General features: G+C 36.4%; 1 protein-coding gene, 1 long non-coding RNA gene and 1 pseudogene across 2 annotated transcripts in view; all 3 read left to right on the plus strand.

The window, feature by feature from the left end:
• RHOJ (ras homolog family member J) overlaps positions 1 to 20,341 on the plus strand; it is a 77,029-nt gene that overhangs the window by 6,991 nt on the left and 49,697 nt on the right. The gene's annotated exons all lie outside the window — the stretch shown is intronic.
• Positions 492 to 17,879, plus strand: LOC120603775 (uncharacterized). The gene is made up of 2 exons (XR_005653117.1): positions 492 to 5,614; positions 15,522 to 17,879. It is a non-coding gene; the product is annotated as an uncharacterized LOC120603775 (long non-coding RNA).
• LOC120604216 (uncharacterized) lies at positions 7,318 to 7,432 on the plus strand (annotated as a pseudogene).

Genomic DNA, 20,341 nt, shown 5'->3' on the forward strand with positions numbered 1-20,341 from the left:
TTTTATTTTGTTGTGGTTTCTTTTGCTGTGCAGAAGCTTTTTAGTTTGATGTAGTCTCATTCATTTATTTTTACTTTTACTTCCCTTGCTTCTGAGGTCAAATTTATAAAATCCCTCTAAGACCAAGGCCCGTAAGTTTAATACCTATGTTTTCTTTTAGGTGTTTTACTGTTTCATATCTTATATTTAGTTATTTGATTCACTTTGAGTTAATTTTTGTGTATTGTAACAAATAGCAGTCTAGTTTCATTCTTTTGCATGTGGCTTTCCAATTTTCCCTACATCATTCATTGAAGAGGCTTTCCTTTCTCCACTGTATTTTTTTTTTTTGGCCTTTTTGTCAAAAATTATTTGCCTGTATAAACATGGGTTTACTGCTGGACTCTCAATTCTGTTCCACTGGTCTGTTTTTCTGCCAATACCATGCTGTTTTGATTATTGTCACTTTGTAGTATAATTTGAAGTCAGAGAGTGTGATACCTCTAGCTTTGTTCTTTTTTCTTGAGATTCCTCTGGCTATTTGGGGTCTTTTGTGGTTCCATACAAATCTTTGGGGTCTTTTGTGGTTCCATACAAATCATACAAATAGAACAAATGGTTTTTGTTCTATTTCTTTTAAAAATTCCATTGTGATTTTGATGGGGATTATATTAAATCTATATACTACTTTGGGTAATATAGCTATTTTAACTATATTGATTCTTCTAATCCATGAACACAGAATATCTTTCCATTGAATAAAATTGATTTTGTCTGCAGCTTTCTTCTGGCACTCATCCCTCCTATAGTTTGTCGAAAACCACCTGTGTTTGCAAACTCATTTTAAGCCACTATTTGCAAACCCAGGCTGCCTATGGAGGAAATTAACACAATTCATTGAAAAGTGGGCAGCAGGAAGAATCTAGTTGCTCTATCAAGTGAGTGATATGTAAAAGGAAGTTGTTTTCACAGAGAGCTGAAAGTCAATTCTAACTTTTCTACCTAATTAAATGGTGATCATCCAAGGTAGACTCAAACCATAACCTCAATGGCCAGAGTAGAGGGGGAAACTAAGTCTAAGCCACAGGGAGAAAAAAATGACATAAAGGAATAAAGAGTGAATAAAAACAAACATCCCGCCCTATAATGTGTTGTGACACAGTTCTGCCCATTTGAGAATATCTACTCGTAGTTTCTTCTTTGTTCTTTCTGAAGACATCTGTGAATCTCTGAAGAATGGATGAGATTCACTTTTTATAAGCCAAAAGGAAACCTAAAAAAACTGTTGTGGGACTATGAAATAAATCACCAGGTTTTTAATTTTAGACAAAAATATTAAAGAAGTCAGTGAAAGAGGAGACAAGAATGGGTGAGTGGAATCATTCATTCTATTCCCTCTAAATGCAACAATACTCAAAACCCCAAAGTCTCATAGTTATACAATCCCCAATATCTCTTTTTGAGGCAGTGTGACATGTGTCTGATGCATTTTCTGGACTCTCGGAGGTGACGCCGAAGGTGCAGCAACAGGAATTATATAGATAGTTCCTTCTACAGTCTACACTGTGATGCTTATGAGAACAAGCACATTCGGAGGTTCCAGGGGTAGAAATTCACTCTGAAAGCAAAAGCATTTGCAGAAATGGTAAACTGGGAGCTGCTTCTCTTAGGAGTAAGAAAAAAGAATAAAAGAGGAAAAAAGAAAATTAAGTATCTGTGACCAGAGTGACCCAAGAAGAGCCATGCTCCCAGGTGTAGACACTGTACCTGCAGTACATAATCATCCTAAATCTCAGCTTGAGCAGGCAACAAACCAAACTGTAACTGATTCAGGCTTCGGTGGACAGGCTCCCAGTGACCAAGACTTTTAGTTCCACATGGCCTGTCTCCTTTCACTGTCCAGGATAGGAAATGCTTCATAAATTTTACTATTTAACTGCCCACTGAGGGTGGGCTTCAAGTAGATAGTATTTTATTTCTGGGGTCGCTTTTTTGAAATCTTCTTCTTATGGAGCAAATAGCAAATATGGCTCCAAGATGACTCAGTACATTGGATGTCTATGTTTTTGGATATAGTTGGCCTATTCTAAAAAAGCAGCATAAAGATGGGCAACAAGGCCTCTCAGGAAAGAACAGGGCAAAAAACTCAACAAAACTATCTCCTTCATCAGTCCTGAGTACAAGATCGCAAGGATCTATGTTAAGGATTCAGGTTCTAAAAAGGCTGAAAATTTACATTTCCACAAACAAAAATCTACACTGCCCCTTTGGTTAGTTAGCAGAATCCAAACAGTTGATTCTTCTGGGTATAACAGTCATGATAAATCCCATCATGAATGTAACAGGGACTGACTGTGAGTCACAGGGTGGCCTGGCATCATTCCTGAATACTCTGAAGGCCACCAACATTTTAAATGTGTCCAATTTTCACAAAACAAAAAGAGCTGATTCATGTGTTTTCACTCAGCATTTTGTCTTGGTTCACAACACAGCTTTTACTCATGGTGTTCTTCATTTCCAATCTCAGTATGTGGCAGTATCAATTATGAAACTCGAATGCCACAAGAACATGTATTAACAAAAATTAACAATAGCTATATACTTCCATAGTCCTTCAAGCATATATGAAGAATTTTCATACATCAATTCATTGCCACCTGACAGTGATCCTACGAGGTGCTATTATTTTTCCAATTTTACTAATGAAGAAATCAAAGCACAAAGGTATTAACCAATTTGCCCAAGGTTAAATACCCTGTAATGGAGTAAGTAGAGGTCATGAAACAGTAAACAAACAATATAAGCAGCATATAGGTTTTTCGCCAACAACTTTAATCAAAAAGCCAATGTTAGGGTACACTAACCTGCTATAACAAAGAGACCCAAATGTGTATATAATTAACACCATGGCAGGTGTTCCTTGCTAATATTATGGTCCTGAGCAGGTATTCAAGTCAGTGCGGCTGCTTTCCTCTACGTGGTAATTTAGGGGACCTGGGCTCTGTCCATCTTGTGACCCTGCTACCCCTAGGATCTCACAGTTATTTGCATCCTACCTGCCTAATGAGAAAGATCACGGAGAAACCTGAATAGAAAGTTTTATGGGCCAGGATTAGAAGTGTCACATCATTTCCAGTCACATTCCACAGGAGATAACTTAGTCACAATGCCACATCTCACCCAAAGAGAGGCTGGGAAATAAAGCCCACTTACATGAGAAGAATGGATTTTAATGGAAACTAGCCACCCCTGCCTGCATCAGTCTCTCCAGCCATCAAATATCCCTGCATTATTTTTCCCACATATAAAACAAATTCACCCTTTTCCTTAAAGGGACCATCCAGAGTCCCATTCTGTCACTGAACCAGGTCAAAGTTGAGCATCTGCAAGTGATGCACGGTCCTTTCCATTTCATGGAGATGTGGCTTCTTATGGTCCAATAGAAGATTAATTATATTATCTGCCCTACATATACAAGTACCCCTTAGACAATGGTAGAATAGGGATAGGATAACCAAAATATTCAAACCTCCCTTCAGAAATGGGAAGAATGGGAGACACACAGCAATAACAGACTCCTGATGGCAAACACTGGGAAGACGCCCTGCCCTGGCAGTGGGGGAAGTTTCTTGAATTGATCTTTACACTGTTCTCTAGAAGGGATTCATCTATCCACTATTCTTGACTTTCCTTGGCTAGACTCTCCGGCAGGTTTTTGTTTCTCATCCATTATCCTCCAGAATACACATGTGAATTGGGCTGAGAGTATACCTTTCTTGGGGGCTATACAATTTTCAGGGTCTGCTACTTGCCTGTGCAATTTAGGGGAGCTCAAGTGTTTTTACAGTCATAAACATATTAGTCCAAGCTTGGAATTTCATTGGAAATAACAACTCTCCAAAACTTAACAGGCATCTGCTAAGTTCCATGTGTCAGCAACCACATCCAAGACTGAAGTATGTGTTTCCCAGACATATTTCTTAAACATGCTTTTTCTGCTTCCTCTAGCCAATGCTTTTTGCTCTCAGATTAACAATAGCTACCTGGAGGCCACATGAAGCAGTAGGCTTAGATGGGAGGGCAATATGCTGAATCTTATCTTTGAACAGAGCTGATTCTACTGTTTAAACAAAGAAATGAACGTTTGTTGCTCAAATTTTTTTTAATTGTATCTCCTATTTTTGGAATACAAAATAATCAATTGCCAACTCTATAAGGTTATTAATATCTGCGTTCTATCAATCTCTGCTTAAAAAACAACCAATTCATCTCTTTTCTTTCTTGTAACATCTTGCTAAACACATTAACAATTAACATATATCAACATTATGCCATTTCCCAATCTTCTGAGTACTATAGACTCTGTAGGAACTAGGTTTACCTTCCAGGTTTCACAGACAATAGTTTTGCAAATATTTTTCCATAGTATGACATAGATCTTCATCTTTCCAGTCTGTTCTGTTTTTTTACCACCTACCACTTAACAGCCAAACCAACACTTTTTTATGTTTTTGTAATGGCAGCACATGAGATAGGACAGGATGCTGTAACAAACAGGTTCGAATATAAAATGATTTAAACTATTAGAATTCTATTTCTTGCTCCTGTAACAGACCTGAACAAGTATTCATGTTGGTAACATGGGTCTGTTCCATGTGGTCACTCAAGGATCTATTTTTTTCCATCTTGTTTCCTTGCTATTGCCTAGGGCTTTGTAGTGCTCTGTATCTAGACAGTGAAAGATGAAAGAATATGGAGAAGTAAAGGCAAAGAGTGGTGGCGCAAGCCAAGTCTGTAAGTGCACACGTCACTTGTTTACATTTCTCTACACAGAAGTTAGGCTCTCAGCCACATATGATCATAAGAGAGCTTAGCTATATGCCCCCCCAAAAAAAAGAGCGAACAGATTTTAGTGGATTTTAATAGTAATCTTTACCACAATTACTAAATTGAAATTTCCTACATTAAACACAACAGACCCACATAAACAATATAAACTGCCGTAAGCACCATATTTAGTTAGGTGTTTATTCAACTATAAATGACATACCTGTATTTCTTAAGTTTGCCTGGTCATCAGAAAAACCTGCTTGTTAAAAATGGTCTGTGCCAAGGCTGCTATACCAGAACCGCTAAGAGGAAGAGCTGTAAATATACATTTCAACAAGCATGCTAGGCGTTTCATTTTAATGGAACCTATGAAACTTCCATTTTGTAGTTCAAAACCATTTGGATATCAAAAGTTCATATACAACTTTTTGTAATCTGGCAAGTTCAGAAAATACTTTCTTATGCTATAAAGGTGCTGAAAATCAGGTTAAGAGGAACAATTCTATAATCAACCATCAATCAGTAAAAAGCAATTTTAAAATAGATACACATATTTAATTTCTTGACTTGGAAGTTTCTAACAGGAGAAACTATGTAAAACCAGAAGAGGCCTTCAGAGCTGCTCAAAAACCGCTAGCAAATCCCTAAATGAGGAACCAGCATTTAGGAAAATGAGGATCTGTACCCATAGCTGGGACATAGAGAGATCCTGGAAGAAAGAGAATACACAAGGCTGAGCATCAGAAAGTGTTAGGAGAAGGCTGGTGTGAGGTGGGAAGAGAAGCCTCGAAAACTCAAAACAGAGGTAAGTGGGAACAGTAAAACATAGCAGAAAGGAGGCTGACTAGGCAATCGTGGGTACACCAAGTACCAGCTGCTGGGAGAAAAGACTCAGATGTGACTGGTAAAGCTTCATAAGTATGAATTGCTGTTGGCTGAGCCTGCTGTCTGTATACAATAATCAGCATGGCTGTAAGACCTTCAGAGGGGTTAATGAGGAAAATTAGGGAACACCTACTCTCATGGGAAGAAGCAAAGGAGTCTTAAAAAACAGGAAAGAGCCTGGAATCCTTGGGGTGGTTTTGGTGTGTCTTGGACGCTATTATTATTCTTCCATATCCATCCAGCCCTCCGATTATGAAATGAACATAAACATCTGTTTCCCTTCTGCAAATCTTTCTGTTCTTCTTCAAATTTTGACCTAACGTTTGGAGAAAAGGAGAAAGAAAATGGAAAGTTGCCTAAAATTCAATTTTTCAGAGTCCAAAAAGTTTCTACTTGGGCTAGAATCTGGTTCCTGAAAGAGACGGCATGTAAATTCTGGCAGAGGCAGAAATTTTGTAACTGAGACTCAGGCACCCTTATCTGGACCAATTGACAAGCACTCTTGCTAGTGAGGACCAAGCCTTCCTTTGGAGCTTCTCCAGCTCCACCTTGTAAATCAGGACTGAGAATGTGATTCTACTTGCCAACAAGAGAGAAACAATGTTCTGTGTGGCCTACACAGAATGCACAATAATAAATAAAACTGCTTCCTGATGCTTTTGCAGTGGTATTTAGTTTATTAATAAAAATAGTAATTAGCTAAGTATTTAATATGTGTCAAGTCCAGTGTTACCTTTGCTATCTTCCTTTAGCTTCACATCATCTACAAGTAATAAGTATCATTATTTCACAGACAAGAAAAGTGAGACTCAGAAAAGTAACTTGTCCAGTATCATAATCATGTGGCTAAGAAGTGTCAGAATTGATATTCAATTCTGTCTGGCTCAAATGTTACCTCCTTAGTTAGGCAACGCCGCCCTGATTAAATTGGACTCTCTTTCAAATCTACTTATTTCCTCTATAGTTATTATCTTATTTGCCCATTGCTTATCTTCCCCTAGAATATACATTTCATGAAGGCAAGGTTCTTCCTGTCTCATTTACCTTTATGTCCCTAACACCTGGGAGTGAGCCTGCAACACAAGAGACACCCAGAAATGTCTACTAAATAAATGACTGAATAAATGAATAAATACATGACATCCAAGCATCTCACAGTCGTAACCACTACACTACACGGAAGTTAACATTCTGTATGTATGAAGAGTCAGGGTAATTTTCTTCGCTGAGGTTTGACCCTTCCACATCCTACAAGGACATATCCTAAGCATCATGAACATACACACTCACAAATATTGTATTGGCTTTGTTTAAAACTTATAAAACCATTTTATTTTCCTAGGACAAAAAAATTCCAAAAGGTTTTGCTTTCAGTCAAATTTCAAACTTGTGAGTTATGAGTGACTTAACTACACAAAAATTTGTTTTTCCAATTATATTAAAGATTTCTGTTTTAAATCTGTTTTTCAGATGCCATATACTAGAGGCAAAAAGAAAAATTAAATTTCTTAAAGTAGGTACTGTGTAAATTTTTTTCAAATGAGATTAATTAGAAGAAAAAACAATAAGTCAGTAATCTCCTTAGTGTATTCAAATGTAAACCTCTTAAGAATCATGAATGAGTTCTACAGCCATGCCATCCTGAACAAGCCTGATGTTTGATCTCGGAAGCTAAGCAGGGTCAGGCCAGTTAGTACTTGGATGGGAGACCACCTAGGAAGACCAGGTGCTGTAGGAATAAATAATAATAAACAACAAAAAATAAAAAAAATAAAAGAATCATGAATGATATTTATGAAATGCAACCATTCATTTGCTAGAAAGTATACTAATTTTCAGCTGGTATGCTGAAAATTCAATGAACATGTTGATATATATTAATAATGGGGCACTTTATACTTGTCAAAGAGTTGTTAGGAGAAAAAAAGCTATGCTCTCTCCCCTTAAGACTTCCCTCTGCTCATATTGGATAAGCTTGCACTATGTGCCCTAAATGTTTCTTTCCTCAACTAAAATGAATTCCATATGGCACTGACACCTGCAATAGTTCAAGATGGTAAAAGCCTTAAGAATTTTCAATAATAAATAGGTTTTTAACCAAACTTTTCAAAAAAGACAGAGAATGAATGTTAAATCTTGTCAATATTAGGCACAAACTTTGCTGTAGAGGTTTTACCCTAATCATTTCATTCATTTACCCTCCTAATAACTCGCCCTTTTAGACAAACTAAATCTCAGGCTACAAATCAAAGCCACTTCCTCTCACTCAAGTTCAGCAAAGATAGAGAAATTCTCATTATCATCCTCAGAAGAATGGGTCTTAATGTATTTGAAGATGAAGGAAATTTTCACCCTTGTCATCTTCAGATAACACACCCAGATTTTTCCCACCTCCTTTAAATATTTGACCTATTCTTTCCCCATTTTTAATGGGCAGCTTCTCAAGAATTCACTTCAAGTCAATCATGAACAATTTGTATTTCAAAGCCATAGCCAGCACACAGTGCCTTTTGTAACTTTTTTGGTAGGAATGGGTGTCTTGTCAACATGTTTAGGTGCAGTTCTAACAGGATGTGGAAGTCTAGACCAAATAATCTTTTAGATCACCTCTGTCTTATGTGTTTCTCCCCCTGTAATTAGGGAAATAATATGTCCTTAGGTTAACACATGTTTTAGTATTATAGGAAACACTTTGGTCCCTGTGGTTATCACAGATCACTGTGTTTTACAGTACTGAATACTGTCACTGTAACGGATATGCTAGTCTTACTAGGATTTGGTATGTAGTAGATTACAAATTACCCTAGGTGACGCTTATGCTTCATTCACCTCCTACCAGTTAACATGTTAAAAGCTTTTTAAGAGTAGTACACATCAGCCAAACATTCCATTTACAAACTCACTAATTACTACAGACTGAATTCCAGTTTCAAAAAGACATTCTGTTCCAGGCTAATCTAGAACTCAGTGGATTTTTCTAGACGCGGGAAGAAATCTTAGGCACCAGGCTATAAACAAACCTTGAAGTACCTATAAGAAATCATAAGCGCTTTTAGACCCTACTACATTATCAACTAACCTTAAGTATAATAATTTACGCAGTAAATCACTTCACATCGTGTCTATTTAAATGTATGGTCCTATTTAAATGTGCTGTCCAAAATTTCAACTAATGGCCAAGTGTTAGAGGTCACTGGGGGTGGGGAAGAAATAAAAGGAGTTGGTAATAGAGATTAATAGATGTAGAGCTTTCAAAGATCCACACAATATTTAGAGAAAAAACATACTTTATTTGCTTTCGAGGTAACAAAGAGTTAAATCTATTATACTTTTTCCTATCTGATATCATCACTGCTTCAGCTTTCCTATCTTTCGCCATGTCATGAACAGTTTAAAAGCCGGTTCCCTGTGAAATGAAGAAGAGAATTTCCACTCCACTGACAGAGACACTTAGTTCCACTTTTACAGCCAATATCTGGTTACTCCCACAAATCTTGCAATTAACTCAAAGCCCAGAGGAAAAGAATGCCATAAAGCATTTTGAGGGTGAGAAAACTCAGCCCACAGAATGATACATTAAGTCCATTAAAAATTATCAACATTTTTCCTATTTATTTGTAAATGGGCACCAACAACCTTTAAACAAGTGACTGAAAATAGTGACTTCAGAGGATTTAATGCACATTTTTTCTTTTCATGATTCTTAAAATAATCTGCTATTGAAAGATATATGAAATACTCAAGAAAGAGCCTCAGAAAAAAATTGTTTTTGTTCTTAGTCTTTTCGTGTTCTCCTACTTTTTTTTAAAGTACTCTAAACTTTCTTTGGTATGTGAAGAGTTTTCCTCCCCTTCTCAAGTACCTTTATCTGGTGAAAGAGAGGCACATCTTCCAAAAGAAAGGCAGTGGTATATTAACTTGACAAGCAGCTTCTGATTAGCCAAATTTCATGTTAATACTATTTAAATGTTATTCTTTATTAAGGAATAAAATACTTAAGAAATATTTAAATGGTATATGTGAGATTCATAGAAATTCACTTATGGAAATTACACTGTGATGCAAAAGGAATGAGGAAAGACTGAATATATCTTCTTTGGTGAATTAATCAGTGATTCAGAAGGAATAATGCAAGTCTACCCCTGAGCAATGTCTATCAAATCTATGGAAAGAGAAAATTAAGTAAAATTTTTCTTTGTGCCTCTTCAAGGACAATGTTCTTTCGGTCCCAAACCTTTGGTATTTTTTCCACTAGAAGCCATTAGGATCCTTTCTTAGGCACAGTCAGTGATTCCCCTCTGTCACTCTCTAAATCTCTGCTTTTTTCTCATTTTAACATCATCTAAGAAACAAGAAGATTCTTATAGTCTAGGGGTGAAGACTAGAAGAAGAAATACCTCGTCCCTGGAATCCCTGACTAGGTGACTCCAACTCATTCCCCAAAAAGGCGCTGTTTGAAAGCAGGATCTGCCTGGAGTCCCGTTCTAGTAAACCAATGCAAGTACCTAATGTGAGAGAGCTAATCTGGATACTCTTAGAAAAGAGCCGTGCATGTGCGTGCATGCGTGCATGCGTGCTAAGGGAGAGACAGAGACAGAGAGAGATACCCCAAATCTCTTAGTAGGAAAAAGAAGGATGTATATTAATATATTCTTGAGGTATTGTGCTTACACAACACTGCTTTTCCAGATTAGGGTTCAGTCGCATCCCTACAAGATGACTTCAATGTGTTTTATTTTTAAGAAAAGATAGTATTATACATAAATGGTCTTTAAAAGTTTCCATAGTATTATTTTATAGTCCAATATTACTCTATCCTGAGAGCCTCTGAAAATATCTCGTTGAGCAGATTTATTACCACTGTAACTCTAACATGTAATTCTGCATTAAAACCAGGTGTCTAGGAAGTGACCTGTCTTCTTGATAACACAATGTTGTAGGTTTCCCCAGGCAACTTATCTGTATTACCCAAACATCCTTAAGAAATTACAAATTATATAATGTACATAAAAGCATTTTATGTGCTGGAAAACACTTTCAAATGTTACTGTTACCTACTAGCAATAAATCACTTTATTTATTAAATGCACTACTAGTGTGGAATGGCATAAAATGTAATTAGATACAAGGTACAGCAAAGGCATAAAACCAAACATATCCTCTTTCCCCAGAACTGCATCTCTAAGACTGCAGTTAATCCTTATTTGTTCCTTCACACATGCATAAGCAATAGGGATGCGTGAGTGCCAGAAATAGGGCTCAGAACCAGAGGTCTTTGCTTCGTGTACTGTAACTCGTGCACATAGCCTGCTTGTTCCTTTTATGGGTGGAAATGCCTCAGAACTGTTGGCATTATCTCAGCAGCAGATGTGGGAAGGGGACAGGGGGGTGGTTCTCCACAGCCCAGATCATCCAGCTGTAGTACCACAGGAATCGTTTCTAATCAAGCATGTAAATCTATTTTTATGACCTTAAAAAGACTCAAAATAAGAACATTTAGAGATTAAAACACTCTATTCTAAAGACATAATTGTAATTTTACTGTTTACTGTTGGTAATATACCTTAAACAATTTATTGCCTAATGAAAAATCCAGGACTATTTTATACCAAATTCAGAGTAGTTAATAAGTGCAATTAGTCCCTACTAGGATAGATTCAGAAGTTGGTTGTTTGAAAGATATTGTCTGTTTATTTCCTGATTTCCCTAGCATTCTCTGACTTCTGAAGTTAATGATTACCCTTATCTCCCACCCCCACCCTGGGGGCTTCTTACTAATTCCCAGCCTTGATTCTCCTCCACCCAATTACATCAAAATTTTGGATGTGATTGAGGTCAATTTTCAGTGTAAAGCATTTTCCCCAACTGCTTCCAATTATCACTTAAACAACTCTTATCACTTATACAACTACCATTTATACATTTTTAAGCTATAGTCTGAAGCTGATGGAGAAAAAACTTCCCTTGGTGCAATATAAATTGCCTTTAGCTTTCCAAGAGAGAGTTATTTCCTACCCCCAAAAAAGAAGCTAAATAATTAACTTGTGATAATCTCATCCCTAGTCCCATAAATATTGAAATCTTTCACTTCTCAAGCAATTTTAACTCTAAAATGTCTACTGAGAGTTTGCAAACAGCAATTTAATATTTTTATGTTTATTTGTGTAAAAATATTTCACTGGGAATTCTGATACAACCATAATTGCATAAATCCAGTTTTCTCCTCTTCCTGAAAATCATCCAAAAGAAAAAATGGAAAACAAAAATATAAACTATATTTTCAATAAAACCAGGACAGAGACTCCAAAATATTTTGAAAAGAATGTCAAAAATAACAGAATTCACAGAAGAAACAAAGGAAGGAAATAGAAAGAAGCTGAGGAGACAGAGCCCAATGGTGACAGGTCGCAAAAACTTCCAAGAAAAATATAGTTTTTGAAAGTGAGGGACACACCTGGAAAAGAAAAGATCTATACCTCACGTATATATAAGAGTACAGAAAAGAAAATAATCCAAAGGTGTTAGACGCCTCCATAGACCTGATTCAGATCATAGAAGCTAACGACCTCATTAAGAATGAAGCCACGTGCAAGGGAGGTTCATTAAATATTTAAGGATTGTTCAATATTAGAAAATCTATTAATAAAATTCATCTTATTAATAGATCTAAGGAGAAAAATAGTATAATCATCATCAAGGTTGAAAAAGCAATAATTAATCATTACAACTTGATTTAAATAATAAAATAGGGAATTGATTATTCCCTAAGATGACCATTACAAATTTCACCCTTCCCTCTATAAATATGTCACTCCTCCATCAAAAAGTGGCGTTCCCCAAACTTTGAATCTGGACTGGTCCTGTGACCATCTTGACCAAGAGAATAAAGAAATTGTGGGACATCGGGGCCCAGGAATTCCTTCCCCTTAGAACCCAGCTGTCAATGCTGTGAAGCCCAAGCCTTATGGAAAAACCAAAACAAGAAGAACTAAGGCACTCTGGTCAACTGACCCTGCTGAGCTCCCAAACGAGTCAGCACCGACTACCACACGAATGAGCAAGCCATCTTGGAAGCTCCAACCTAATCATTCCTCCAGACAATGGCAGCCCAAGTTGGTATATTGTAAAATAGAAAAACTGCCCAGCCAAGCCTATCAACCCACAGAAACATGAGATAATGATTATTGTTTTAAGTCACTAAATTTTGGTGTGGCTTCTTATGTAGCAATAGACCTCTTAAACACACAGGTATTAGGTTTCCCTTTCTATCTATGTATCTGTCTGTCTGTTTGTCTATCTATCTATCTATCTATCCAAAATCCAGGATCATGCTTAATGGGGAAAAGCTAGAAACATTTCCACTACAGTCAGAAATAAGGCAAGAGTTCCTAGATTACCACTATTATTTAACATTCTATGAGAGGTACAAGATGATGCACTTGAATAAGAAAAAAATATTAGAGGTATTTAAAAAAAAAAAAAGGTTTATCTCTCCTCTTCATTCATTCTGGTCTCTTTGCTATTCCTCATATGCAAATTTCCCTTTTAGAGATTTTGCTCTTACTGTTCCCACTACCTGGCACTTATGCCCCTAACAGCCATATGACCGGCTTGCTCTCTTCCTTCAGGGATCCATTCAAATGTCGCTTTATCAGCAAAATCTTCTCCAATCACACTAATAATGAACTACTCTCCACTTATCCAGCTTTATTTTTCCATAGAATTTATGACCACCTAATATATTGCACATACATATGGATGCACTCAAACATATGGATGCACTCATTTGTCTATTAAGATGAGGAGCTACATAGCTACATCTAGAAGAATGTTGGCACTCGATAAATATATTTTGAGTGATTGAATGAAAATTTACAAAGGTACAATACTGTCACTTTCTAGTTATTTTTATGTCTTGGTTCTTCCTTAATGCTAACAATTTTTTGTATTCATCTCTACCCTCTGGTTTTATGAGTCTTTTATAGTAGCTATTAGAGCACACTTATGAATAAGCACAGAAAATCTGACCAGTTCCATAATTCAGTGAATCCAACAACCTTACTGGGTGACATTATCATCTAGGCAAGTAAATCCAAATTACTTTATTTATAACATTCTATGCTTGAACTACTGTTTTTCCTGGTTATGTGGGCAAAGAACGAGTCATGGTTCTGCAAAATGTCATCTTATAATTATGTTGCATAGCCATGTTAGGAATGGATGCACACATGTAGTCAAATATACCTAAATTAGACACTCAGCTCTGCCATTCAGTGGTGGTTTGATCTTGGCCAAGTCACTTAAACTCTCTAAGCTATAACTTCTTCATTTGTGAAATGAGAGTATAATAGGACTTATTTTACCTCGGACATATGAGTGTTGAATAACTGTCAGTGGCTTTTGCTATAGTTGTTTTTGTTCATATGAGAGAGATACCTGATACAACTTCTTTGTCCTTCTATAACATCTGATCTCATAGACTGTATCTTCCCTAACTATGGTCAATTTCCAACATCCATGGAAGAATACACAAAATGTCCACAGATTAAACCAGTACAGAATAATGTTGGGAGTGATGGAGTATCCATTTATAAAGATCTCTTCATAAAGTGAACAGAAAGTCATGGGTACGTGGGTGCGTTGGACACTGACATGTCCAAAGTAGTGGATGATTGAAAAGACTTCCCAAGGTCCCTTCTAGACCCACATTTCATTTTTCTTGGTAAAGCCTTCCTACACTGTGGGTTTCATCGAATCATCTTCAACTAGGGAATTATTACTGCCACTTTCAAGTAAATTCTTACATTTTTAGGTATTTGGCAATACTTTCTTCCTTTCAGATACTTGAAAAGATTAGTAATTTTTATAAGTGCTTATTAAATTTAAAATCAGGAAAGAAAAAGGTATCTTACTTCCCTAAAACTATACTTTGCTATACTATCATCTCAAGGATTATCCAGACAACAGAAGGGAGAAAGGTTTATGAGGGTTTCTGGGAAGTAGGCAACAAGGAAAACAGTCTATTTCTTAGAGCCACTTCACTGCCTATCTAAGGAAGTTTGCTAGAATGTAGAACCCACAGATTGTGCACAATTGGCCCCCTGTGGACAGCTCTTCGGCACAGCCTATATCCAAACTCAATAAACTACAGCTGGTTTAACATTAAGTCAGATTATCCTGTTTCTTGTACAACAATGAGAAGAAATAATGAATAAAACATGATTTCTATAATCATCATAATTAGATAGATGCCTATACTTTTCAAATAGTGAGTCTCACCCATTTGGCTGAGCAATTAAATGGGAATCATCCCAACTCCCTTTCACGACAAAGTTGACCCCCAAACCCATCTACAGGATGGGGAAACAAGAATATTCTTGGTCCTACGAGCAATATGTCCAACCAAGAAGAAAAATATATTTTCATGAGTTTTCTTAATTCTTTAAACAGTGAGATCAGTAGCCAAAGGATAGGTAAGGCATTCCAAGTTGAGGAAAATATGAAGATTATGAAAAGTGGTATATAAAAGAGAAATGGGAAAAATACCTGGGGGGGAAAGAAATAGGATGCTTTGTACTCTCTCCCAGTAGTCAAAAACATGGCTTTTGAGCTCATACAAAGTGGAATATGAAATGAGTCACTTGCCTAATCCTTCATTTCCTCACCTGCAAAAAGTTAAATATCTACCTTATGCATGTATCATAAGGAATAAGTGAGCTAATGTACATACAGCAGCTAACAAGTGTTTAATGAATTAATACATATTTAATGATAATTTACAAGTAGCATCATTACTGAAAAGTGTTTATCTCTGACCTCTTACACAGCTCTAAGCAACTGTACCTTCTCTTGGAACTCCACAGTCTTCAGAGGGGAAAGAATCTCAAAGGATTTCTCCATTTCTCAGTCCACTCCCAATTCCCTGGCTCTAATCATGAGCAAACGTGAAGGTAGTAGCCAGTCGCAAAAGACAACATATTGTTAGCTTCATTTATATGAAATGTCCAGGATAGGCAAATCCATAGAGACAGAAAGTAGATTCGTGGTTTCCAGGGATTGGGAAAAGGAGTAAATGGGGAGCAACAGCTAAGTTGTACAAGGTTTCTTTTTGAAACAAAAAAAATAATAATAATCTAAAATTGATTGTGGTAATAGTTAAACAACCCTGTGATTATACTAGAAAAACCATAGAATTGTATACTTTTAATAGATGAATCATAGGGCATATGAATTATATCTCAATTTTTAAAGCTGTAAAAAAATAATTGGGAATAGAAAAAAAGTAAAAATAGTAATGTGATCTCTTTGCTTATAGAAGTCAACTGAAACTGGATAATAACTAATATCTGAAATAACGAGAGATTTTTGCTTCTGACTCTTAGAAAAATTCATCAAAATTCTCGGTTTCTAAATACATCTGCAGAGTTCTACTGAGTAGCTAGAGTAACAACTGGCTACCAGGCCAAATCATTCTTGAATCTATCCCCATCTCCAATCCTCCCGACACTGATTTATTCACTGTCTCTTCTCTGATTATAAGAGCCTTTTAACCAGTCTGACTTCTCTCTTTCAACTCATTCTCCACACCACAACCAGAGAGGTTTTCCAAATTAAAAAAAAAAATCCAAGTATGTCGATCCTCTAGTCCAGCAGCCCCCAACCTTTTTGGCACCAGAAACAGATGCTCCTATGAGAATCTAATGCCTGATGATCTGAGGTGGAGCTGAGGCAGCGATGCCTCAGCTGGGGAGCAGCTGAAAATACAGATGAAGCTTCTTCACTAGCTTACCCGCCACTCACTTCCTGCTGTGTGTCCTGGTTCCTAACAGACCATAGACCTGCAGTGGTCCACAGCCCGGAGGCTGAGGACCCCTGCTCTATTCAGTATCATTCAGTGGCTCTCAATCATTTCCAGAATAGTTAGAAACCTCTAGAAAGGCATTAAATGCCTTGATTTTCTGTATTGTGACTCCATACCCCCCACCACCACCCTGCTATGTGAACCCTGAGACTGGGCAATACTGAACTATGTATAGTCTCCATACTCCTGCTTCTATGATTGTAAAATCCACCACGTATATCCAAACATCCTTGTCCATTTGGAAAACTCCTGTACCTACTTCAAGACACAGCTTAAATTCCACTTTCTTCTTACAATGTTCTGTTCCCCCAAATGTTCTACTATATGATTCCTACTGTATAATTCTTTCATTCACCCATTTAGTCAACAAATATTTATTGAATAGATGCTGTGGGTCAAGCACATAGCACCTTGAATGTCTCTTCATCGTACCAGGTCTCACACAGCTCTAACTTTTGACAGTTCTGTCTCCTCCCACTACACTATGATCCCTCAAGGAGAGTATATCTTTGCCTCCATGGCCTGAGTATATTGTTTGATACATTGTTAAGTGCTTAATAAGTCTTTGGACTTATGAAAAAAGAGAATTAAAAATATTATTTGAATATTGTCAATATTATTTACAAACCATCCTTTCGCTTCAATATAAAATATCTGATATAAAAGAGATGTTTCATTGGTGTAACAGTAATGCCAGCTTTATGGTTGCTCAGATCTAAATTTGTTGGATATGCAATATGCACCCACACACACATACACACACATATAATTACATATATATTTTCATATTTGAACATGAGTTTAGAAGAGATGAAATAAACCATTAAAATACGATGATTTTTCTCATTTCTGAATTCTCATGTTTTTTCTAAAACTCATAAATGAATGTGAAGTTCCCTGTCCCCATAGAGCTGCATCCACACTACTACCCATGCAATTGTTTTCTTTAATCACAATTTCTCTTGCAGGCTGCAAATTGGCATTCTCAGCCATTTGCTAAACATATCCACTGAGGAATGATGACCTGTTAAAGAAATTAGTTCTCTTTCTTTTGATTTTAGAATATTTAAAAACCAGAAAACTTGGAAACGTTGTGGTCCAAAAATACTATTATGCTTCCTGCCAAATTTATTCTTTCTTATCTAAATCTCCTGGGGTTTCTATATTATGAAAGCGTTCACCACTTTGGCAACTATCTCTTTACTAATACACTAGGCTGCTTCTTTGGTGATTCTAAATTATCAAAGGCATATCAAAACTATTACTAGTTCCAGAATGTGATACGTTCCACAAAAAAACTGGCCTGAACTCAAAAAAAAAAAAATCAATATCACAGGGAGAGAAAAAATGGTAGAGATCACTTTAGATTAAATGCTATGTTTTAAACTGATTGGAACCTGACTTTAAAAAAATAAGGACATTTTAATGTGGAGTAATTTATATTCTATTAGGAAATTAATGTTAGTTTTATTGGGTATTATAACAGTGTTGTGGTTATTTGGAAAATGTCATTATTTTTAGGAGAGTCTGCTGAAGTACTGATGGGTAAAATGTCACCATGTCTGCAATTCACTTTCAAATCGTTCAAGAAGGGAAAAATAGTGCACATAGAGAGAGAAAGCCTGTGTGACATAACGTTAACATTGTGGAATCTAAGTGGGGGCTAGAGGGTGTTCATTTCATTCTTTCAACTTTTCAGTATGTTTCAAAATTTTCAAACACAAAAAATTGAGATAAAATCTTTGAAAAAAGCATTTTTTTAAATGATAATTGTGCCTTGTGCCACAACACACACTTTTTCAAATTGAGATGGTTATTTGGTATTAGACATAAGTAAGGTTGTTATTGAAATTGATACTAAAGAGATGGCAGTTCTTGTTTCTGATTATTAACGCTAGAACTGTGTTTAAATTAGAAGATTAAATTCTCTAAGCCTACTCTAGAACCTACCAAAACTCTTGAGGTTAGAATTATTTTCACACAGAAAAGAAATATCAAAAAGCAAATTTATTACTTTCTTTTTAAAAAATCCATATATATTTTGTTGTTGTTGTTCGGGTAAATAGTTCCCCAGGAGAAACTATGCATATGGGACACATGGAAGAATTTTTCCTTCACAAATACATTTCTTCATTATTCTAATGTTTTGAAAGCTAAACACAACTTACAAAGAGTTTAAATTGTTTCTGCATTTTTCTACATATATCAAATCTCCCCCTTCTATATCTTTTCTCCTTACTCTGGCTCCAGAAAGTCTGTTAAACGGCCAGCAAGCTCCAAGAGAGGCTGCAGGTTCTAAGAAAGGATGCAAGTATTATGAATCAATTGACATAGTACCTTTGCTTCTAACAAAGCCTCATCAACAAAACTTGCTATGTGAACCAGCTGTGGTGGTAGATGACCCAGCTGAATGCCATTTGGGACATTCTTTCCAAAGTCTGTATGTGGCATGGAATGTTTTCTAGTGGCCAAAAAGCAGTGAAGGGTCCATAACTCTCTCTTTGTACAAAGAAGTTTGAAATACATGTGCATGTGCACACACCCACACATATACTGCGGGAAACTTTATTTCAGTGAACATATAGACAAAAGAAGGTGTTTCGTGATATATAGTTTGCCTACAGAAATAAAAAGAAAAAAATAAGAGTTTATTGTTAAGAAAAAGCTTGACGCTAGCAGGAAACAAGATGACATAACCTAGAAAGCATGCTCCGACAAAACATTAACAGTTCAGTTTATCTCATGAGAAAAACTTTAAAACATAAAAAGAATAATTTTCTTTAGTTTCCTAAGTAGTCTATACAACACTTGAAACAGTATGCATGTCAGATCAATACCAGTTCCTGGAAATTTTTAACTTTAAACATTAAAACATATCTGCTCTTGAGAGTCATTTTTACTTCTTAAACTCTCCTGGTTTTGCTATTAGGCCAATAGCAGGAGAGTGGTATGGGGCGTGGCATTGGGTTAGTGATCAGTCAAAACTTCTGGTACATACTTGTCAAGTTTGAGCTGAAGTACAGCTCCAAAGGGTAATTTCTTGTTCAGTTTTCCAAACGTTATCTAAATATGGACAAACAAGAATTATGACCGAGAAATGCTGATGGAAATGTAGGTATACATTTTGTAAGTCAGATTTTATTATGAGCTTCTACTGTACTTGAAAGTTAGGCTGAATTAATTAATGTGTATCATCGGACCATCTCCATCACACCTGGTCTTGTTATCACAGCACAGTGAGATCAGGGATTTTTCACATGCTTCTCATTCTTTAGCAAGTACAACTTAGGTGTGAAAGGAATTTTCCTTGCCACTTAAGCCTGTTCCGCCACCCTGCTGTGTCCTACTGGTCCTGCAGCTTCCAAGTGTTACCAAGCTTCTGACCACATTCAACATGCTTTAGATTCACTCTAATGGGCTCAACTCTTGGCCTTGGGTTCCAGCAGCAGCAGATCATGGCTTAACATGACAAATGTTTCTTGTAGGGAAAAAAAATTTCTTGATAATGCAAAAGTAAAACATGAGGGGAAAAATACAGAGTTCAGGTATATTTAAGAAGCTGAAGTCAAATACATTTTAGAAGTGTTATTAAAGGTAACACTAATATTTTGCTTGCTTGTTTATTTTCTTGGGGGTTTTGGGGTTCTGTTTTTTGTTTTTTGTTTTCCTCAAGCATAGGGAAAAAATATAGTTCAGACCAGACGCAATAGTCATTAACAGCATTATATAAAATTAGCTTTTCAAAACTCGGGGCCAGGGGAAGTCTTGAGATATGTACTTTTAGTC

The sequence above is a fragment of the Pteropus medius genome, unplaced genomic scaffold, assembly GCF_902729225.1.
Source record: "Pteropus medius unplaced genomic scaffold, Ma_sr-lr_union100, whole genome shotgun sequence".
Taxonomy (NCBI): domain Eukaryota; kingdom Metazoa; phylum Chordata; class Mammalia; order Chiroptera; family Pteropodidae; genus Pteropus; species Pteropus medius.